Source organism: Eleutherodactylus coqui, chromosome 1 (assembly GCF_035609145.1).
Source record: "Eleutherodactylus coqui strain aEleCoq1 chromosome 1, aEleCoq1.hap1, whole genome shotgun sequence".
In the NCBI taxonomy this organism is placed as follows: domain Eukaryota; kingdom Metazoa; phylum Chordata; class Amphibia; order Anura; family Eleutherodactylidae; genus Eleutherodactylus; species Eleutherodactylus coqui.
This window is the reverse complement of record NC_089837.1, coordinates 321,878,981-321,904,033: the sequence shown is the minus strand read 5'-3', so window position 1 is coordinate 321,904,033 and position 25,053 is coordinate 321,878,981.

The window sequence follows — 25,053 nt, the reverse complement described above, 5'->3', positions numbered from 1 at the left end:
TTCCCAAGTCCTCAGAGAAAGCCAGTGCAGTGGGAAGTGGAATACCAAAGTGTGAGTAACTAAGAATAAGTTGTTTTGAAGAAGTTAGCCATGGAGAGAAATAAAGAGAGAGAGAGGAAAAAGAGTTTTGTTCAGGAAAAAACTGCAGCAAGAAGTTAGTACAAACAAGCAAGTCAGAAGCAGTCAGTGCTTTGTAATCACAGCCAGGGAAGTAAAGCTGGAGTATCAAGCCAGGAGGTAAAGAAAGTAGAAAGTTAATCTTCATCTTACAAGTCTACTCAAAGGGTTTGTCTTCCATCAAAGTATCTTAATCCACTTCAAGTAAATGTAATTCAAGTGTGTAACTGCTGCTAGGTCAAGAACTCTCTCTGCCAATAAAGTGTTTTACCAGCAAAAGGTTACTTCTTGGAGTAACTTCCCACCATCTACACCATTTGCACTGAAGTACTACACTACACTCTCCTGAGCCCTGGACTACTACCCCCATTTTTGTACACAAGCTGGCATTATGATAAACAACATTTTGCCCTGCCCGACTCCACGGGCAGCATACAATGAGAACTGCCAAGATTTTGATTTTGAAACTGTGCGCAGCTGCGCCATGCTGCACTTTTTGTCCTCCGAGAGGAACAACAAAGCCGCCCATGATTGCTATCTCGCTCCCCGCTGCACCTCCTCTCTCAAGTCTGCGCCCAGTTGTTACACTTCCATATTATCGTACTCTCTTTAAAGCATAATATGAACCTTAAGGCTACTCTCACACGGGCGTTTGTAAAAATGCAGCATTTTAGAACAGTGTTTTTGACCGCGTTTAACAATGTTTTTAACACATTCCATCATTGCAATGGGTGATGTGGTGCATTAAAAACATACCGAAGGCACAAGAATAGAAGATACTGCATTTGTTTTAGCATGAGTTAGACATGCTTAGCTAAAATGCTAAAAAGTTATACATCATGTATATAGTGATATAGACCAGTGTTCCTCAACTCCAGTCCTCAGGGACCCCCAACAGGTCATGTTTTCAGGTTTTCCTCAGTGTTGCACAGGTGATGTAATTATTGTCGGTGCCTGAGACATTGCCACAGGTGTTCTTACTATAGGATATCCTGAAAACATCACCTGTTGGGGGTCCCTGAGAAGTGGAGTTGAGAGACACTGATATAGACCATTTTGGTATAACCTGGGTATTTCCTGTATATGATTGCACACTTTACACACAATTTAAAAAATGCTGAGTGCAGTTTCTTAAATATGTATGTGTTTTTTGAATACTGCATGCAGTTTTTAATCTTTTTTTTAAAATTGTGGTTAAAATGCAACAAAAAATATGAACGCAGCCTAAGGGACTACAAACAAATTTTAATGTAGTCCAGGAAATGGACTACAGGGAAAGAAGTCGCAAAGGCCGACTGCAGAGAAGTAAGCACGACGTAGGCTACATCAGCCATTGAATCCTGATCTTGGGGATGCAGGAGAGACCTCTGCAACATTTGTAGGCCAGGAGTTCCTGTATAGGCTGCCTGCAGGTACTAGTAGAAAGGGCCAAAGTGAACCAGCCAGCAAAAGCCTGCAGGAGCAAGACCCAAGAGCATCAGACAACTGCCGTAAATGAACAATGCAGAGAGAGTACTTGCTTATGTGAAGGCAGTGTCCCTCCAACCATGATTAGAGATTATGTGACGATAGCTGTGATGATGACACAGCCATGGTCGAGATCAGACGAAGAGGCTGCAGAGCAAGCTGGGTGCTGCATTTCCTGGAGCTGCAAGAAGAGTGAATGCTCTTTGAATGTACATTGCTGCAAGAGAGTAGACCCTGAGTCAGAACAGTCACCTGACATTGTAAAGTTTCTGTGTACTGAAAATTGACTCACATTTGCTTGCTTCCTTCTGCACCATATAATACTACACCTGCACCTTACAACCCAAGAAGTTTGAACTTAACTGAGTTACCATTTATTATCTTGTGGACTGTGAAGATTAAATGAGCCATAACTAGGACTATCAGGTTAGTACAGCCATATTGTTGCACCGTTTTTGACTGTGAAGTCCATATAGTTACTTGGCGCTTCCGGCTCACGTTTCTCTACTATATTGCTAGCTCTTTTTAGGATGGATTTATTGTAACTGTGTTCTCTTAATCTATGACAGATTTCATGCATAGTTTGTTCATATGTAGTTTCATCCGAGCATGCTCTTTTCACTCGGGTTAGTTCGCCTACTGGAATGGCTTTGATCGTGTGTCAAGGATGGCAGCTGGTAGCCTGTAGGATCGTGTTGCCTGCTGTGGATTTCCTATACAATGAAGTGCTAACCCTATGCATTACCGCATTCCCCATAGGTTCCTGTCTATTCTACAGCAGGATGTTTTCCTCAATACCAGTTTAGAAGCAGGAGTATTGTGTGTTCCCAAAAGAGGTAGAAGTCTGGGTGATATGTTATCTCCCAGTTCTTTTGTCTTCAGAAACACTGATCATCATTGGCTAAATCTAAAAGTATTCTTCAGGTGTGGAAGAAGATGTAGGGTCTGCACGTTTGTGGTTAAGAGGTCCAAATTTGAGAACAGTGCAGGAACCAAAAAATTATAACATCAAGAATTTCATTACTTGTGAATCTAATAATGTTCTGTATATTATATTATATTATGCAATAAATGCAATCTGATGTACGTAGGTTGCACGACATGGAAGCTCAGAATCCGCATTACTGAACATTTGAGAGATATCAGAAACTGTAATGCAAATAGTTCAGGAGCAGCAAAACATTTCATAGAGATATATGGGGGTAGTACAGAAAGTTTTTCTTTCTTAGGTATAAAGAAGGTGATGAATATGAGAAGCTTGGAGGTCAGTCAGGAGTGTGTTCTAAAGAGAGAAGCATCATGGATATTTTATCTCAAAACTAGAATCTAAAAACAGATTTTCTTTATATTTATTAGACATAGTAAGTGTTTACATCATAGCAAAGAATAGTGGGTAAATATATACAGGGGGAGAAGTGGAAAGGAAAGGAAGGAAGAGAGAAAAAAAAAGAACAGGGAAATTTTTTAATTTTTTTCTTCTTTTAATAATATATATTTCTATAGTTTTTGCGTTATAAAGATAATATCTGATGTTTAATACAAAGTCTGTGATATAGGGGGAATATCAAAATATTTTTCTTAGTATGAAGTGTCAGGGGAAGTTATGCTTATAAAACTGGAGTTCATTTGTTTTGTTTATTTTAGTTATTTTCTTTAACTCTGCTATCCAAAGTATTATTGTGTTTCACAAATTTATACGTATGTTTACAAAAATATACACACATGTAAATCATATGTAACTTGTTACCCTTAAATTTTTTTCAAGAAAAATTTAATGTTCAAACCCCCCCCCCCCAAAAAAACAAACAAACTGGAGTTTAGATATAATGGGGGCCCTAATTTAATAATGGTTATATGTTATCATTCTATTATATAATTATGCAATAATAAAACTTTCTTATGTAATGTTATGCATACCAGCAGTGCATGGGTTAAATATCCCAAGCATTTGAATCCTGCATGCAATTCTGCATTTTGGTTGCATTGGGTTAAGTCATCAGCTGTTTTTAGTTGGTTTTAATGCACTTTAAAATACTTATATGGATCAGTTGCAATACAGGTTGCAAAGGTGAACAAGACCTCTATAGGTTGAAACACATTCTTTTGTGACTCTGATGTCTTAAGCATTTTGCAAATGAAGCCGGCTTTTTCTGTCCTACCTTTTTGCTGATTACCACTGCGACTGAGCGTTGCAAGCCCGAGCTCCGTGAGCATTTGCTTCAGAGGAATCCATACCGTTCGGATTGAGTGAAGGTGAGCATCGTTTCTTTTTCTTGTATATATTAGAAACTACATACCCAACAAAAGCTTCTTTCAAAAACACATCTCTCGAATTTGACATAGAATTGGCTCTCTCTTAACTGTTGGAGTACAGTACAGACTGAGAATATCATCAAGCTACATGACAACATACTCGTAAACGAGGTTGCTGAAGATATCATTCGAAAATTCCTGAAAGACAGCTGGAGCATAACACAGACCAAAAGGCATAATTAAATACTCATAGTGCCCATCAATGTTAAAGGAGGTCTTCCACTTGTCACCTTTGCGGCTACGGATTAGATTGTAAGCTCCTTGTAGGTCCGGTTTAGTGAAGATACGTGCATCATGGAATCGGTCAAACAGCTCAGTGATTAAGGCTAATGGATATTTGTTTTTAAGGTAATAACGTTCAAGCCCCAATAGTCTATGCAGGATCGGAGTGACCCATCCTTTTTTAATGAAGAAGAATCTGGCCACAGCAGGAAAGAAAGACTTGCAAATGAATTCTGTGTCAAGATTGTCTTTGATATATCCTGCCATAGCTTGGGTCTCAAGGAGCGTCAGAGACTATGACCTGTCTTGAGGAGGTAAGGAACCTGGCAGCAAATCAATCGGACAATCATAAGGACAATGTGATGGCAGACATTCCTCCTCTCTCTTGTCGAAGACATCATAAAAATCATAGTAGGCCTCCGTCAGGCCCTGGAGGTTCTGTGGCAACTGGAGGCATCAAACAGGCTGTATAAGAAGCAGGCACTTGGAGTAGCAGTAAAACCTCCCCAGATCTCCAATCCAAGCTGGGATTATGTAGACTAGTAGACCTAGGAAATTGATGAAACTGAATGGTCCCAGAAAGGGAACTTTCACCCACAAAAGTCACCACAAAAGATCCCTTAAGCCATTGAAGAGGAATTTGGTAGCGTTCCACTACGGCCTGATGCAAAAAGTTCCCTGCTGAACCAGAATCCAGGAAGGCCAACACCATGAACTGAGTACTGGAGACAGACAAAGTCACAGTTAAATTCAATCTTTGAGAGGACTGATCTTCACCTAGAGTAGCCCCTTCTACTGATCCTAAGCTCGAGAGTTTTCCGGCTTAAGAGGACAGGTACGCACATAATGCCCCTGGGCTCCACAGCACATACACAGATTTTTGGAACATCTGAGCACGCGCTCCTCCCCTGTAAGCTTGAGCCTACTGACCTGCATGGGCTCTGGACCAATAGCCACGGAGGAAGTTAGAGAGGTTAAAGCAGCCTCTGGAACTTGGGTGCCAGTCAGTTAGATCTCTTCTCCTGGACAGTCTCTTTGATCCTTTCCTGGAATCGAAGATCTCTTCTTGTAGCCAGAAAGCTCAAGGTGTCCAGGGAAGATGAAATCTCACAACCTGACAATTCACCTGTCAGGAAAGTTGAGACATCATAAAAGTCACCTTATTTTGGTCAGTAGTAAACAGGTGAGACAATAGTTCGAAGTGCAAAGAGCACTGGTTAATCAATCCATGGCATTGCTAAGGATCGTCTTCATAATGTGAAGAGGCAGATAACTGAGGGCTCGATCCTGCCACAGAGGCTAACTATAGGGATGTACTGGAGTTGCAGCTGCTGCGGAGAGCTGCCATGCCACTGCAATAGTTGTTATGGAGTTCAGACGAGCATTCACATTGTACAAGTACAACAGTATTTGCTACTAGCGTTCATGTTGTTGAGCCATCTCTTGGAACAATTCCAAAAGTCCCCTATGGGAGGGATTAGCAAAGTCCTTGGCTTGAATATACTGTTACGGACAGTGAATATGGACCCACTGTGCCAACTAACTGGGCTTTGGGCTAATTCTAAGGGTCTTATCTTGATAGTTCCCCAGTATTCACTCTTTAACCCCTGTAAAGGAATCTGGAATTCAGCGAGAGAAACCGAGCAGGCTGCTACCTCCTGGAGTAGTTTCGATGTAGGTGGCAGCTGACCCACGGGAGTCAGAGACACCGGTGCAAGGCACCATGAAACAGTCTAAGCTACAATCAGGTTCCGGTCCAATGTCAGGACAGGCAGAGTATAATCGTAATCCAGGTTATAAGTCCCAGAATCAGGGCAGACACAGGATTCAGAATCAGAGATCTTTGCAGGGTGACTGAGAAAAACTCACATCAATACTCAGACAAAGAGGATGATCCCCAGCCCAGCTAAATAGGAGGGTAATAGCCTATTACCCTGCAGCTGAGCTGAGAGCACTGGGGAGAATTAACTCCTAAAGTGCTGATGGAAAGTACACAGCAACAAGTGCACTCACATTGGAGGAGCAGGGCGATACCCGCATCTGCCTGGAAAAGCAAGATGACAGCAGAAACGGGTAGCCGGCCTAACACTACATCTGGGCAAGAGAAATGAAAAAAGTGCATACAGAATTGGTGGAATTGATCTAAGCACCAAAACATGTTAAAAAAAACTCGAGTATACTAATAGATCACAGATTGAACATGAGTCAACAGTGTAATGCAGTAGCAAAAAAGACAAACACAATTCTAAGAAGTATAAATTCTCGATCAAGTGAGATAATTATCTCCCTCTACTCTTCCTTAGTGAGACCTCATCTGGAATACTGTGTCCAATTCTGGACACCCCAATTTGAAAAAGACATAAACAAATGGGAGCAAGTTCAGAGAACAGCTACCAGGATGGTGAAAAGTCTGCAAATCATGTCCTATGAGGAACGGTTAAAGGATTCTGGGAATGTTTAGCTTGCAAAAAAGATGTCTGGGAATAGGCTTAATAGCTGCCTGCAAATTTCTGAAAAGTTGTCACAGTGCAGAACGATCAGCCCTATTCTCATTTGCACAATGAAAGACTAGAAGCAATGGCATGAAAATGAAAGGAAGGAGATACAGGTTAAATAGTAGAAAAAACGTTTTTTACAGTGAGGGTGATCAATGAGGGGAACAGGTTGCCAGGGGAGGTGGTGAGTTCTCCCTTTAATGGAAGTCTTCAAACTGAGGCTACAGGTCTGTTTCAACCCAACCATTCTATTATTCTAGACTGTAATAGTGCCCCTCAATGCACCCTCACATAAGAATAATGCTCCTCAGCTCCCCCTCATACATGCATAATGCCTCTCAGTGCCCTCTCATGCATGAATAATGCATCTCAAAATAAAACAGAGTGACTATCGTGTACCATCCTATTGTATTAAATTTGCATTGTAAGAAGACAGATCAGTAAGGATGAATTTTTTTCAACAGGACAGAGAACAAAAGAGGTTTCTTCTTTTATGTCCTTTTAAAAGACAAATCTTGATGGAACCTTGACAAATGGAGACAAGTGGACACTTTTACACATGATGGAAGTCCCACAAGGAAATATCATCAGTGACATTCTGTAAACCTGCCAGGGATTCTACTTTAGCAGCCCACTTGACATGTTTATGGGACGTTACCAGATAGAAGACCGAATGTATGGGTCACATGCCATGGCACTGAAACAGCACTCTGGTGCCACATTAAGGCCACTCTCAGACATCCATTTTTTTGCGTTTTGAATGCTGTGGTAATCATGGTATAATGCTCCTATTGATTTCAATGGGGCCTCACAGACATGCACTCGATCGCGGCACTGGATGGCGCATCCTAGCACCGCAGGTTTCAAGTGCTGTCTGTTTTATTTTTATTCATTGGGGTGTGCTAAAACAGTGATGGGGTGCGCTAAAAGAAGCTGTTAGTTGCAGGAATCATGTGAGAGTGGCCCAAGTACAAGTATTAGAAGGACTTTGAAGCAGGAGGCTCCAATAGTTTTTTTTTTTTTTAAAGTCAGGACAAGCCATTTAGCCCCCTCGCCACAGTTTACTACAGAGCTCATTCAACAGGAAAAGGACATTATAGTTCTGGACACACTGAGCTTGTTCTAATTAAAACGGCTGTAGTACTAGTTGTATTAGAGCTACCAACATGCTTTTGATGATTTTCAAAGCCAAGATTATGCCACCGATAAAACCAGATTTACAGTCTTTTGAAGTAGTATCAGGAAAACTGAATTTACAACAGTTTTATTTGTCTGCAGTGATGCACAGAGGGGAGTGGAGGAGAGCATCATAAAATGATCTGTGATTATCTTGTCTGTCCCAGGAAAGGGGTGACATGGACTTTTCTTGTTGTCATGTTATCCACCCCCTTTTTCACTCATAGAACATGTTTAATAACTTCAAAAGGGTTGTTGATCGGGGATTATTCCGATTGCTCCGATCCGGTTGATCGGGAAGGATTTTTTTGCCTTAAATGCGAAAAGTTGGCCTCAACCTCATTGAGGTTTTTTTTTTTTGCCTTCGTCTGGATAAACATTGAGGGGTAATAGGCTGAACTGGACGGACCTTTTTTCGGCCTTACATACTATGATTTTCTCCAATTGTCATATACAGTGGTCTTTTTTTCAGAAAAGGAGTAAAAATATGAGCACTTGCTCATCTAATCACTTCTCTATGCCGTTTAACCTTGGCGATGTCACAGTTATTGCTGACTTCAGCATATAAATGTTTTTACAAAAAAACATTTTTAAGATATTTTTCCCCCTTACACAATGCTTTAAAAATTTTAAAAAACAACAAAAATAAACCTACAAATAACTGGTATTGCCACATTCGTAAAAATCCATAGAGCTTGGACACAAGGCACGGACATAGGCAACCTTGGACTTGGCGGCCCACCAAATCATCAGAACACGGTAGGATAAATTAATTATCTATACCTGTGTGGCTAACTCCAGGCTTGCCTATGTGCCATGTCAAGGCCGACCAATTTAGAACCGCACGACGACAGGTATTTCTTTAAGTCTGGATCACGTGATAAGAACCTGTCATAAGATATAAAAGGAATGTTCACATGCCTGTTGTCTTGAGAGTACTGGTCGATTGGCGAGATCAGTGAGTTGCCCTAAGGGAAAGGAAGACCCTGTACAGGCGTCCCTGCTCGGGTCAGGTTTGGTGACGAAACCTTAGAGTAAGGGACCTGTCGGGGTAGTTTGACTAGGTGTCCCTGCTCGGGTCAGGTTTGGTGACGAAAACCTTAGAGTCAGGGAACTGTCAAACATCTGGACAGGCACCGCTGCTCCGGTAAAGTCTGGTAAGAGACCTAGGAGAGAGGGGACTGCCAGACAGCATCCCGAGGGGCAGTTTAGACTAAACCATCCGTACTGGTGCTCTGTCTATTTGTCTATCTAGTTGGGTGGCCACACCACCCATGTCTTGCCCAAATTGCCAAAAAGGATTGTTATTGACGATAAGTACCCTCGGATGGGAGATCTGTAGTCAGAATCATCCCTACCCCGCCCACCGGTGTGGTTATGGTCCACTGCATGAGGGTGGCAATCCACAAATATTTGTTTATCGTTTAAACGTCCACGAGTGGATCCCAAGGTCTGAGGGTAGATTGTTGAATTGTGTAGCAGTAGAAATGCTAGAGACTCTAGGGCGGGACATACTGTGTCCGGCGTCTGAGGAGACCTCTATAATCATGAATCTGGCTGCCATGATTGAGATTCAAAGGCAACAAACATTGCACCAAGGTCAATTCTTACACCCTCCAGAACAGTGTGGAATGGGTGGAGAGTCGAGTTATCATTGATTAATCAAGCAATCTTCCTGTGTGCTCAAAACGTCCTACCTGTCTGTTATATAAAGCAAGTGTGCTTGTCTGTTGTGTAAAGCTAATCTTGCTGAGTTGTTTATATAGAAATAGTCTGTTTGTCTGTCATATAGAATTAGCATCAGTCCTGCTAAACTGTAAGAAGGGATTGTCGGCAGTGACAACGCATTGGCTGGGTTATAGCCAAGATAATGCACCGTACACAGCGGCGCGGACTGCTAAACTGTGAGTTGTTGAACGTTGAGAGTATAGGCTTGTGCCCGTAGGTGAATGTATAAAAAGGGTTAACTGAATTTGTTTAGTGGGGGGAAAAAAAAAAGTCTGCTTACTTCATTTAAAAAGAGGAAGTGCTGTAACACTGAATGTAAGAAATGATAAAAGAGAAAGTAAATTCATGTGTTGTGACAAATAACTACTGTTCGTATGTCTTGTTATGTAATCTAATCTTTGTTATGTGTCCGTCATACAAATGTAAAAAGTTATATGCCACTCACATCCTGTGGGGGCTTTTAAGAATACAAAGTTACAAACTGTAACAAACTGCATAACCCACCATGCCCACAAGAAAATACATCTATGTTTGCCAAATCCCCACTTTAATTGTAATCACAACTGTGACCGTAAAAGTTACAACATAGTAGTTATACATTAGACGTTAGAATTTCCCTGTATGTCAGTAAGATGAAGAGAAGGCGGGCTGGAATGGCGTCGATACCAACACATGCCAAGGACACCAGCGTTCAATATAACAGTTCAGTAAATAAGGAGATAGAATAATATCTTAGTCACTCAGCAACTTTGGCACATAACATGTGAATTACAGTACATTACCAATCAGATGGAGATGCCTGGCATCTAAGACTGCATCTGCCCGGTCTCCGGAAGGACGACCAGGAACGAGTCCGGGACAAAACTGTAGTAAAAGTAAATTAGCCACGTTCTCCCTTGCAATCCTGTCTCTTCCATTCTGTGTTAGAGGTAACGATAAGGCCAGGTATCCACAGGAGGAACGGGGCAGATTGACACGTAAATTGTAAAATGTAAATTGTGTGATGCATAAGACTTTATCTTTATTTGGTTGTGATGTGTATCCAAACGTTGAATGAGAAAATGAGGAAGTAGGTATACAGCCACACTCAGAGGGGTGGAGCTAGATGATGCAAGAATACGTCTCTTAACATGGGAGGGGGTAAGAATCATAGCTAGCCAGGAAGAAAAAGTTTTTGTTTTTTTTTCTCCTGTCTCAAACTCAGCTTTCCACGGTTCCTGACAAATTATGGGCCACCTACAAGACAGACGTAGGGAAATTGAATATACCCACCATGATAATATATACGAGACCCAGATACAAACCCCTGGGTCAAACAGTATCCCCCTAGGTTGAAAAAAAAAAAAAGGGTGAAGGGTCAGCCACGCATGTTAGGTGCTGTGTGCTAATGCTTTGGAAAAACTGCCGACCGGCCACAATTTCACTGTTAATTTCCCTTGCAGAAGCTGTAAGGCCTGGAGGCCTCCAAAGACTAACCAAGTTCTGCAAGAAAGGTTGTTCTCCTGGCCAGGCCATACCTGTACCTACACCAGTTGCCAAATTCCGCACCTTTCTGGGCCTTGTTTCATACTGCCGCCCATACGACAGTATTGACACAAAAGCACGGAGGACAACCACGACCACTGGGATACTACTCCATGAGGTTAGATCCAGTGACTCGAGGAGCTCCCTCATGTGTTTGTGCGGTGACAGCAGTACAGGCAGTGGTTGACAAATCTTCTAAGTTGGTATTGGACTACCCCCTAGTGGTCCACACCCCAAATGACATCCAGAACATACTCATGCAAGTGCAACCCAAGCACTTATCCCTGGCCTATTAGATCCGGTTACAATGTGCTCTTTCCATGCCTCCCCCAATATTTCTTTCCGATGTTGTACTACCTTGAACCCGGCTACTCTTCTTTTAATCAGGTATTCCGGTTCAAACGGGGGAGGGGAGGAATAGGTGATCTGAGTATGGCAGATCAGCTATTTTTTAAAATTTTTTTAAATTGTGTGCAACAAGATTCTGACAAAAACTGTTATTAGAATCCACTGTTAATGATGCATATTTTGAGTTTTCTTTTGTAGATGGTACCAAGGTGAGGATTGATGACTCCGAACCAGATATGCAGAGGTCACACAACAAGATGTCCTAAACGCAGAAGCTCTGCTTCCGCATGTCTCAGTGCAAGAAGCGGAACCGAAGGCCCTCACTGAGGCATGTGGAGTGGTAGAAGGTAAGACGGCAACTCTTTACACTGACTCCTGGAATGCATTTGGCATAGCTCATGATTATGGCCCAATATGGAAGGCCAGACAGCTTGTTATCTCAGTAGGACAGCCAATTAAGAATGGTGCAGCAGTTCAGAGTCTCATGGAAACCCTACTACTACTACCTGGCAATGGAGAGCTTACACCGATTTCTACAATGGAGAAGCGAGAGACGACACCCTCACCAACAGCACAGCAAAGGCAGCGGCCCTCAAGCCGTGGAAGAAAGAAGAAAAGATTCTGACAGCATGAGTCAGTGCTAAAAACTTTGGACATTGACAAAACTTTGGACATTGACAAAACTTTGGACATAGATATGTCAAGGACTTTACAGTTACAAGCCAACAAGGAAGGAAAGCAAAATGGGCTAAAAGACGGGAGCAACAGAACAGGACGCCGTATGGCGAACAATCAGCAGAACTTGCCTACAGAGGTCCCTGTCCCCCATGATGGCCCAACTGGTACACAGAACCAAAAGCAGCAATGACATCGTCACTGAACAAGAATGGGTGACACCTGGGTTCTCTGTAGCTGCTGCATCATTTGTCCAGTTTGCATGGTCTTTGCCATATGCGAGTCAGGACAGAAGTAAGGCAGCCATATAACACTTGCCTTGACCACTCTACCCATTTCAGAGATTGCCAATTTGACCACATTCAGCTCACACCTGTTGGGGAGTATGAATATGTGCTTGTTGTTGCTCGAGTCTTTTTCAGGTTGGAGGCCCACCCGGATACTAAGATAAATGAGCAGGTAACCACACAGAAGCTCATGAATGAGACAATCTACAGATGCAGGTGGTCCTTCGGACCGGAAGTGAATAAGGTAAACAAAGGTACACACTTCATAGGTGAATAATGTGACATCATGTCTGGAAGGTAATTGGACAGGGGAGTGTGCCTTGGTAAAGCCCTTATGCTCTTCCACATCCTGTCAGACAGCATTGAGGATAATGAGGTTACCCTCAATAGTTACTCTATCTTGATCCAACTCTGCTGTGTTCTGTAGTTATCCTGTCATGTTGGTCTATCCTTGTTTTCTGCATAGGTACGGCGGTTCCTTCCAGTCTTGTCACTAGGTAGTGTAGGGTCAGTGTAGGCGGCCTGGACGTGTCCACCATCCGGGCTATCTCCAGGAGGGACATTGGTGTGGGTGAAGATCAGGGAGTCCCACGCCATGCGTACCTGTGCATACTACTAGTATTGTAACAACACACTAGAGTGAGAAGAGAGGCTCCTGGTGGTAGTTTTGACCTACACATGTACATTGACGTCATAGGACAGCCAAGGGGGGTACCTGACGAGTTTTTTAAAACTTAGAGACCACGTTAAAACTAGATTCGAGTCCATTTTCCTGATCATTATGGTAAATAAAATGTTGACTGGATTAATTATGTTTATTATAATTAGCAGCAGTTTATAAATTATACTAGAGACGCCTTATAGGGACTAGTCGACCAATAGGACCTACCTCGACTATGACTTTTCAAAATAGAATGGCACTAGGTACGATTTTAGCCAAAAAGGGGAGTGTCTGTAAGATGATAGGGGAGACTTGTACCTACATTCCAGACAACACGTGACCCGCAGGTAAAGACGCAGTTGCCATTAAGAAGTTGACCGCACTAACTAAAAAGAGCTAACCTTAGTCTGTTTCTTCAGTTAGGTACATACCTAACAGCAGAATAGAAAAAATAAGTTTTAAAACATTGTGTATTTAGAACACTGTGATAGGTTTTTCACTAAGATTTTGCTTATTTTTATCTGCAGTGCACTCTGCATATGTCCACGCAACATGCCGGTGTTACAAGGCCCCTGGTCCTGTTACCTTGCCGCCTCTGGAAAAGGGAAGTGGGAATAATCACCTTGCAGTTTTTCCTTCCAGACTGATAGATATGATCATGCACTTACTAATGAGACAAAGGTTCAGTCATGTTGATCAGTCATTAGATAGCTCTAATTTTGCACTCTTTGTGGATGAATCGAGGTAGCGTCAAGAAGGCGGGTTCTACACAAGTCATGCAGTGTTTACCTAAAATAGTAAAAGCCGCACCTCTCCTAACCTAATGCCTCGAGATCCCAGGTGGTAGCCTAGACCTCCACATGTAACAAAGACCCGATTGCCATGAACCCACAGCTAGGTATCGGAGGGGCATTTACAGCCTAAGCGACAGTTGTGAAAGACCGCCACTCTACTGAGTTTTCAAAACGTTCTACACAAGAGTTTACTCTGATAAAGAAGTTATTAATTATATTTGTTGCCATTATAATTGTCCTAATTCCTGTTTGTTGTTGCATACAGTGTATTCTGACCCTGATGACTGCCAGGTCCACCTGTCTTACTATGATGTCCAACAAAAAACCCACTGTCAGTGCAAACGTCGTCATCATGGATCCAGAATATGATGATGTCGAACCATCCTATACCCCCATGGCAGTGATAGGCCCAGCCTACAACACAATGCAAGTCTGGGGTCAACGGTGGGGGATTGGGGTGGGACAGAGTAGGGACACGTAGGGTGAGTTTAGTGAAACAGATAGTTTCATGGGGGGTCTGTAGTGGAAATCCAATATATCTATATTGGATTGTGGGCCTTTGGTAATGGACAATGAACCTGTATTCTTGTATAACAAAATGTCATGTTTGCCTTCTGTTCTGATACAGATATAGATATGCCTTCTTAGGCCTTAGTCAGACGGGCGTTTTTTCGCGCGATTTGCGGATCGCATGACGGATGCGCATCCGCAAATCGCGTGACCGATGCCCGAAAATCGCCCGAAAATCTGCTCCTAGCCGCGTTTCATTAGAAACGGGCTGGAGCTGTCCAGCGCATTGCATTCAATGGAGCCGGCAATACAGCCGACTCCATTGAAAGCAATGCGCTGCGGGCGAGTGTGGGATGAATTGTCGGGAAGGGCTTAAATATATAAGCCCTTCCCTGCAATTCATCCAGAAAAGTGTTAAAATAAAAAAATATATACATACTCACCTGCTCCCGGCAGCCGGAGTTCCGCGCAGCCGGCCTGCAGTGGGTGTGAAGGGGGTGTGAGTCAGACCTGCCCCCTGATTGGCTCAGCGCTTTAAATCCCCAGCTGCTGAATACTACTCAGAGCAGTTCAGGAGAACTGCCGGCCAGACGCGGCTCAACTCGGGCTGCAGCGGAAAGGTGAGTATACATTTTTTTTTTATTTTTACACATTTTAGGATGATTTTCAGGTAAGGGCTTATATTTTTAAGCCCTTCCCGACAATTCATCCCGCGCACGCCGGCAGCGCATTGCTTTCAATGGAGTCGGCTGTATTGTCGGCTCCATTGAATTCAATGGGCAAACATCGTTCTTCTCTGCCACAGCTGTTACAGCTGTGGCAGAGAAGAATGATTTGTCTTCTATATGTTCTCAATGGGGTCGGCGCTGCGGCCGCCGGCCCCATTGAGCGCATATAGTGAAGAGAACAGGAATCGCAGATCGCAGATAGGTGCGATCTGCGATTTCTGTTCTATAATTTATCGGATGAGCGCATAAAAAGCGCTCATGTGTCCGATACCATTGCAAAGCAATGGTTTAAAAAAATTGCCGGACGCATGCGCATGCGCAAATCGCGCAAAAAAACGCCCGTCTGACTAAGGCCTTACATGTATCCAATATCTCTACTTCCTGTGATGAAACTTCTATTCCCTAAACTTTGCTGACAAGATAATATATAGTATAAACATGTTACATTTTCCATCTGTTGTGTAATTTTAGGAGAAGTAGAAATCAGACATAGTTGACCACAGTCTGAAAACAGCTACCGCAATAATTACCCAAGCAATTTTACTGGAAACGTATGCAAATAACATGGGAGGTTTGTGCAATTACTAATTCATGATGTAACATCCAATCATATCGAAGGAACCACACGTGGGTCCAAGACAACCCACTCATCCCATCCACCACCTGATGGCCAATCACAGATGACCGGAGGATGGAAGAATTGCAAGATGCTTATCCAATAATTAAACAATACATTGTATCTATGTAATCTTTGACCTGCCCAGATGGGCAGATATGTTAAACTCTTTTAAAAAGGCTGCGCGCCCAACAATAAAGGAGAATTGAGGAAGCTTATACATGCTGAACCTGTGTCAGTGTGAAACATTATCTATTCAGAATTAATATGGAAGGGTGTAAACATTCCTAATTGAATAAGTTGTTGGACACAAAGTAAATCCACGACAGAGTAAAATATTACATTATTTATTCAGCACAGTAACTTCAGTAAAAGTAAAAATAAAATGCTAAGATGGCTGTTTTCTGTTCATGTCACTTCCCCAAAACAGAAATAGAAATAATCAAAAAGTAATTTATGCTTCAAAATAGTACCAATAAAAACTGCAAGTCATCTTGCAAAAACAAGCCCTCATACAGCTCTGTTGACAGAAAAATAAAAATGTTTTAGTCTGAAGAAAAATTGTTTATATTGTGCATAACATAACGAAACTTATATAAATTTTGCATTACCATAATCGTTATGACCCGTAGAATAGAGTTAACATAATATTTATACCACATGGTATACGCCGTAAAAATAACTCTCCAATGGTAAAATTGCTTATTTTCCATTGTCCTCGAGCAAAAAATTAATAAAAGCTATTCAAGTTATTATACTTGAAATTGGGTCCTATAAAAACTAATATTTGTCCTGCAAAATACAAGGTCGCATACAACTACATTGAGGAAAAATAAAAATGCTATGATAGCTGGGACCTAGAAGGGAAAACAATTTAATGATGACTGTTAGGGGGATTAATAGCATGAATCCTTGGGGGAAAAACATACATGGGTTTTTATCTTGACCAAAAGTATAATAAATATTGCAAAAGATAGAGAAATAAAATTCAGAAATAAAGGTATTACAAACATTATATATGAGAGATTATTTAATTTTCCACAGCTGTGTACTCATATTGTTCAAAACACAATGTGTTAGATATATTCTGATGCCCTTTTGTATTTGGAACCTCTGCATGACGTAAAACCTCATAAGGGTGAAGCAGAAATCTTAACACAGCTCTTAGCTCTCCAATTATCTGAGAATTTTCCATGCCTAGTGGAATTTGTACTGAATATACAGAAATAGCATTTAGATGGTATATGTGTAAGTATGCATGGATCTAAATATATTCATAATTAGTTTTCTTTCTGCTGAGTGTAAAATCCACGGGAGTCCCACAGGATCAGGCTGCCAAGTCTAAATTCAGCTCCTACAGTTCTTATGCACATCTTACCTGTCAAGCAGGAGCAGCCAAAATACAGCATCTTCGAGGTACGATCCTGTCAGGAATCAGGCTTCCTGGTAAAACTTGACAATGATTTCCATTCTGCAAGATTCCTAAAAATAAATCTATTTAGCAGAATTAGCATTTACTAGAATAAAAGCCAAATTCTGGATTACTGCAAAGTATAGGCACATATAGATGGAAGCACATAAATAAAAGGAGGATTAAGACAGAAAATAACATATCTACATAATAATCATTTTTGAACTCTTGTTCTTTTCATAGCATATTTTTTCTTCCTGTAAGCACAGAAATACAGGAATCTCCAATTTGATTTTAGTTGTCTTTTTTCTGATTGTTCTGTTACCTCTTCATAACTTGTAATTAATTTGTTCTCCTTGTCACACATATCACTCTGTTTCCTCATTTGTGAAAAAATAATTGAACTGAATAAAAAGCTTGATAAGAACAATTATTGGTAATGCAACATGAATCTTAGATTTTTATATAAAGCAGTTATCAGGTTTTAGGCAAATGTTGAAATTGTAAGGGTTTTCTAAGACTCCAATATTGATGGCCTATACTTATTATGAGTCATCAATATCAAATTGGTGGAATCTGCCGCTCAGGAACTCCACTGATCAGGTGTTTAAAGAGACTAACAATAGTAGATACAGGGAAGCGTGGATTTTTGTAGGATATTCCTTGGTTTATTACAAATTCATGCTTTACAGGAACTTGCCTTGCCTGCAGGAACTTGTCTCCTATTCCAAATTTGTGAAGGATGGCAAATGCAAACCCCCAGTGGAGTCTATCGAATGCCTTCTCCGCATTCAGGGCAAGGAGGAGAGAAGGCGTCCGACTCAACCCCATCAGGTTCAAAGTCTTTCTCGTGCCATCCACTGCCTGTCTGCCCTTTGTGAATCCCACCTGGTCTTTATGAAGTATAGATGACAGGATTTCAATGGGTCTTGTGGCTTATATTTTTGAGTATATTTTTGTGTCTGAATTCAGGAGGTATATTGGTCTGTAGTTAGCTGGGGTTGTGGAGGATTTACCTGGTTTGAGGATAGTGACTATAGTGGCTTGTAACATTTTATTCAGGTAGGACACCTTTTGACATTGCATCATTGAAAGTAGATGTAAGGTATGGTGATAAGATTGGGGAACATATTTTATAATAATCATTTGAAAACCCATCAAGGCCTGGGGATTTAAAATTGAAAGCTTTAGTTACTTTGGAAAGAGAAATGGGTTTGTCAAGCTTTTTTTTTTCCTATGGTAGGAATGACCAAAAAATTGTTTATAAAAGTTGAGTTAGGTTGAGGAGTAGACAAATCATCCTTTAGATTATATAGTTCAGTATAACAGGTTTTGAATTCTTCTGCTATTTGTTGAGGATATGTTATTTTAGTTGTGGGGTCATTCATTTTAATAATATAAGGAATCTTTGCTTTAATAAATTGTTTATTGTAAGGTTGGTCATTAATTTTGAGGGTTTATCTATAGAGGAATAGAAGTTGGCCCGCCAGTAGATGAAATTTTTGTTGTAATCGTCTAACAGGGTTGATCTTGGGATGCATCTTAGTGTCATTAAGTCTAACTGAGGGAGGTTTTGTACATCTTTTTCTAGTTTTTGTATTTTATTTAGGAGGTCATCTATTTGTGCCTGTTTATTCTTTTTGTCTTGTGCCCTGAGTTTTATCAATAGTCCTCAGATGACCACTTTATCAGCATTCCATAGTGTAAAATGACTTATATCTTGGTTAGCGTTGATGTCAACGTATTCTTTTAAGGCTTTTGTAATCTCGTTTTGATTATTAGGGGCTTTAAGGAGGTTTACATTATTATGCAAAATCCTTATGGAAAGAGGGACGGACAATGCCTTGGATCCGTGGCAAAGGGATTTCTAGAGGGAAACACCTTGAAGGGTCCTTCTTAAAGGGGTTGTCCCGCGAAAGCAAGTGGGGTTATACACTTCTGTATGGCCATATTAATGCACTTTGTAATATACATCGTGCATTAATTATGAGCCATACAGAAGTTATTCACTTACCTGCTCCGTTGCTAGCGTCCCCGTCGCCATGGTGCCGTCTAATTTCGGCGTCTAATCGCCCGATTAGACGCGCTTGCGCAGTCCGGTCTTCTGGCTGGTGAATGGGGCCGCTCGTGCCGGAGAGCTGGTCACCGCGTCGTCATCGTAGCTCCGCCCTGTCACGTGTGCCGATTCCAGCCAATCAGGAGGCTGGAATTGGCAATGGACCGCAAGGAAGGCGAAGAATATCCATGGTGCACCATGGGAGAAGACCTGCGTTCCACCGTGGGAGAAGACCAGCGGCGCCATCTTCACAAGAAGAAAAGAAGAAGCTGCAGAACGCTGATGCAGGTAAGCGCAATGTGCTTTTTAAAAACTAACCCATGCTTTCTTTTTAACAGGGCAGAATGCGGGGGTAAGTGAAAAAAAAAATTTTCACTTTCGCCGCGGGACAACCCCTTTAACCTTCCATATAATCCACAATAGTGGAGAGCCACACATGCCTAACAAAAAGAGAACCCCCCAACATGTGGGGGTACAGAGGCAATTCGAACAAAGCGTGTTGCGCTCCAATGGTGGTCAAGACCAGAAGTGTGTTAGGACTTACTGGGGCAGAAGAAAAACCCTCTTGATCAGGATGGGGAAAGCTTCCTTCGTGGAATCCCAAAGTGTCTGTTGTGGAAGAAATCCACGTCCTACCAGTATGGATAATTTACTTAGAAACTTTAATCCATACACAGTGGTGGTAAGTCCCAGGATACAAGCAAGAAATATGGAAATATGCAACGTGTTTCGGAGCAGAAACAGGCTCCTTTTTCAAGCACAAATCTAGTGAGTTATAAATATTATTGTAGTAAGAGAGGGGGGTGGAAGGGGCCAGAAAAGGGGGAGGGAAAAAAGGAAAAATAAAACATAATGGAAATCACAATATTAGGTAAATGTTGCATCATGAGGGTATTAAAATTGAAAGTGTAGATAAATATAACTGTATATACACTAGCAAAATCATAGATACAAGACAAGACCTTTAAACAGTGGTAATCAATGTCATTAAAAGCAAATGCATATAATAGAAGCAAAATAATGGATGCATAAAAAAATCAATAATATATATGTGTAGAAAATACACTACCGTTCAAAAGTTTGGGGTCACATTGAAATGTCCTTATTTTTGAAGGAAAAGCACTGTACTTTTCAATGAAGATAACTTTAAACTAGTCCTAACTTTAAACAAATGCACTCTATACATTGCTAATGTGGTAAATGACTATTCTAGCTGCAAATGCCTGGTTTTTTGTGCAAAATCTACAAAGGTGAATAGAGGCCCATTTCCAGCAACTATCACTCCAGTGTTCTAATGGTACAATGTGTTTGCTCATTGGCTCAGAAGGCTAATTGATGATTAGAAAACCCTTGTGCAATCATGTTCACACATCTGAAAACAGTCTAGCTCGTTACAGAAGCTACAAAACTGACCTTCCTGTGAGCAGATTGAGTTTCTGGAGCATCACATTTGTGGGGTCAATTAAACGCTCAAAATGGCCAGAAAAAGAGAACTTTCATCTGAAACTCGACAGTCTATTCTTGTTCTTAGAAATGAAGGCTATTCCATGCGAGAAATTGCTAAGAAATTGAAGATTTCCTACAACAGTGTGTACTACTCCCTTCAGAGGACAGCACAAACAGGCTCTAACCAGAGTAGAAAAAGAAGTGGGAGGCCGCGTTGCACAACTAAGCAAGAAGATAAGCACATTAGAGTCTCTAGTTTGAGAAACAGACGCCTCACAGGTACCCAACTGGCATCTTCATTAAATAGTACCCGCAAAACACCAGTGTCAACATCTACAGTGAAGAGGCGGCTGCGGGATTTTGGGCTTCAGGGCAGAGTGGCAAAGAAAAAGCCATATCTGAGACTGGCCAATAAAAGAAAAAGATTAAGATGGGCAAAAGAACACAGACATTGGATAGAGGAAGACTGGAAAAAAGTGTTGTGGACGGATGAATCCAAGTTTGAGGTGTTTGGATCACAAAGAAGAACGTTTGTGAGACGCAGAACAAATGAAAAGATGCTGGAAGAATGCCTGACGCCATCTGTTAAGCATGGTGGAGGTAATGTGATGGTCTGGGGTTGCTTTGGTGCTGGTAAGGTGGGAGATTTGTACAGGGTAAAAGGGATTCTGAATAAGGAAGGCTATCACTCCATTTTGCAACGCCATGCCATACCCAGTGGACAGCGCTTGATTGGAACCAATTTCATCCTACAACAGGACAATGACCCTAAACACACCTCCAAATTGTGCAAGAACTATTTACAGCAGAAGCAGGCAGCTGGTATTCTATCGGTAATGGAGTGGCCAGCGCAGTCACCAGATCTGAACCCCATTGAGCTGTTGTGGGAGCAGCTTGACCGTATGGTACGCCAGAAGTGCCCATCCAACCAATCCAACTTGTGGGAGATGCTTCTAGAAGTGTGGGGTGCAATTTCACAAGCTTACCTCAACAAATTAACAGCTAGAATGTCAAAGGTGTGCAATGCTGTAATTGCTGCAAAAGGAGGATTCTTTGACGAAAGCAAAGTTTGATGTAAAAACAATGTTATTTCAAATACAAATCATTATTTCTAACCTTGTCAATGTCTTGACTCTATTTTCTATTCATTTCACAACGCATGGTGGTGAATAAGTGTGACTTTTCATGGAAAACACAAAATTGTTTGGGTGACCCCAAACTTTTGAACGGTAGTGTATATATAAAAAAGGATAGTACATGGTGGACAAGTGGATTATAAATTCATCAAAATTCATATAGATGGGCTACCCATGTTAAAAATGCATGATGTTTTAGAAATATATAAAAATAAATATGACAAATATATATGTGTAAAAAATGTATATTAAAAATTGTGACCAGCGCATATGGATAGAGTATATAGTTCATAATGTAAACAGGATGTGGAAGGAACTACTGGGAGTGTAGACTTACAACTCCATGACATTATGCAAAGTGAATAATTTACAACCATAGGAAATATTAACCCCTTAGTGACCAAGCCTGTTTGCGCCTTAATGACCAAGCCAATTTTTGGAAATCTGACATGTGTCACTTTAAGGGCACCTACCCACTTGCGTTGCCGATTTTCGCGCGTGAAAAACGTGGCGTTTTCGCACGTTTTTTGCGCATTTTCTGCGGCGTTTTTTGCAGCCCTCCATTGACAATCATGGGTGCATTAAGAGAAAAATAAGGACACATATGCAACTGACAGTTCCTATGTGAAAAAACCCCACGAAACGGAAAAAAAACCCCAGATGGACAAGAACACATTCTATACTAATTGCTCTTGAGAAAAAACATCACAGGAAAAAAAATCGCAAGTGGGTAGGCACCCTAACATAGAATAACTCCATAAAGGTTTTGCATATGCAAGTGATTCTGATATTTTTTTGCCACATGTTGTACTTCATTTAGGTGGTAAAAATAGTCCGAATAGAATGTGTATATTTATTAAAAGTGCCAGAATTGGGAAAATTTAAAAAAAAATTGTCATTTGTTTCACATTTTCAATTGCAATATCTCAAATATGTGCAAACATACTGTACAAATTTTCGATAAGATATATATTTCCATCTGATTACTTTATTCTGGATGCACATTTGAAAAACTTTCATTTTTTTTAACCATTTAGGAGACGTACAAATTTAACATTAATTATCATCATATTGAGGAACACTTTGTTTTCCTACACCAAGCCAACATTGCAAAGGCTCATAGGTGTCAGAATGATAGATACTCCCACAAATGACCCAATTTTAAAAACTACACATCTCAATGCATTCACTGAGGGGTGTCATGAGTATTTTGACCCCACAGTTTGTTTTCAAGAGTTAATGCAATTTAGAATAGAAAAAATAAAATTTCATATTTTTGCAAATATGTCATTTTAAAGGCAGTTTTTTTTTCTATACTTCACATGAAAATGAGAATTTACACCCCCAAATGGATACCATTGTTTGTCCTGTATTCAGAAACATACCCATTGTGGCCCTAATCATCTGTCTGTATGCACAATGGTGTCCAAAATGAAAGGAGCAGCCGGCTGCTTTCAGAACAGAAATTTTGCTTAAAGGTGTTCTAGGCCCCATAGTGCACTTGTAGAGCCCTTGAGCAGCCAAAACAATATAGAACCCTCACAAATGACCCCATTTTAAAAACTATACCCCTTAATGAATTTATCTAGAGGTGTACTGCATATTTTGGCCTCACAGTTTTTCAGTGAATCTAAGCAAAGCAGAAAGAACCAATTACGATTTTCATTTTTTGGGCAATTGTGTAATTTTAAAAACTGTTTTTTTGAACAGGACATAAATGAATGAAGACTTTCACCCCAAAATGGATACCCTTGTTTTTCCTGTGTTCAGAAACATACCAATTGTGGACCTAATCTACTTACAGTACACATGGTTAGACCTATTATGGAGGGAACACCCACTGGATTTCAGGGTACAACTAAATAAATTCCAGGCCCCATTACCCACTTATAGAGCCATTAAACAAACAAAACGATAAAGAATCCCTACAAATGATCCCATTTTGAAAACTATACCCCTTAACAAATTCATCAAGGGGTGTACTGCATATTTTGACACACTTTTTGAATTAATCTAAGCAACGCAGAAAGAAAAAAATTACGATTCTCATTTGTTTTGGCAATTGTGTCATTTTAAAAACAGGGTTTTTTTGTACAGCACACATATGAATGAAGAATTTTACACCAAAATAGATACCCCTGTTTGTCCAGTGTTCAGAAACATACCTATTGAGACCTTAATCTACTTACAGGACACATGGCTAGTCCTATAATGGAAGAAACACACATTGGATTTCAGGGCACAAGTGTATATATTCCAGGCCCCATAGCTCACTTGTGCAGAAAAGAAACTGACTCCCTAAGGCCTCATGTCCACGGGGAAAATGCGCCGGGCACATCCGCCGAGCCGAAGCAAGGGAGATGCGGCCGTGAGGAAGAGAAGAGCTTCGCGGTCCGCTGCGGGTGAGTAAATGCTTTAAATTCCTATTTTAGGTCTCCCGCGGATCCGGACGGCTTCCATAGACTTCAATAGAAGCCGCGGGAGCCGTCCCCGCGGGAGACCCGCATGAAAATGGAGCATGGTCCAGATTTTTTCATGCTCCATTTTTTTTTAAATCACTTTTATTGACGATCCGCGGGTATTTATGTACCCGCGGGTGGTCAATGCATCCCTATGGGGTGCGGATCCGCATGCAGGAAATCCGCTGCGGATCCTAAATCCTATTTTCCCCGTGGACATGAGCCCTAAACATAATCCCACCCAATGTAGTTGTGTATGGGCTGCTGGTATATCCATGACGATAGAGTACTATGGGCTCCATGTCACGAATACCTGCGGTAAAATAGAGCATGGACAGGAGCTGGGTAAGGTCCGTAAAGGATGATCGCATCAGGGTTCAAATGTGGAGGCCTCTAGTGAGAAATTTCATCTCCTCTCACCAACCGCATCTGTAAGGGGAGATGAAACTTCAACTCTTTTTAACTTTTAAGTGATCGCCATTATCCATTGGGTAACGTCGATCACGTGACCAGGAACCGCATACCGCGACCCCCCGTGACATCTCCAGGCTCTCAGCTACCTTTATTAGCCAGGAGCAGGGAGATTTTAAATTTCCCGGGCAATCTTTGACATTTGCGCATGCATCTGCCATTATGCTGATGGGCCGAAGCCAGGGTACGGTCTGTGGATAAAGATCCCATCGGGGGACAAATCCCGGGACCTTAGTTATGTAATTTCATCTCCTCTCACAGATATGATCTGTAAGGGAAGATGAAACTTAAACTGTGTAAACTTTTTTTTAATACTTTTTAACTTTACATGATCACTGTTATCTGATGGATAATGGTTATCATATGACTGGGAACCGCATACAGCAATCCCCAGTGACAGCTCCCTGCACTCG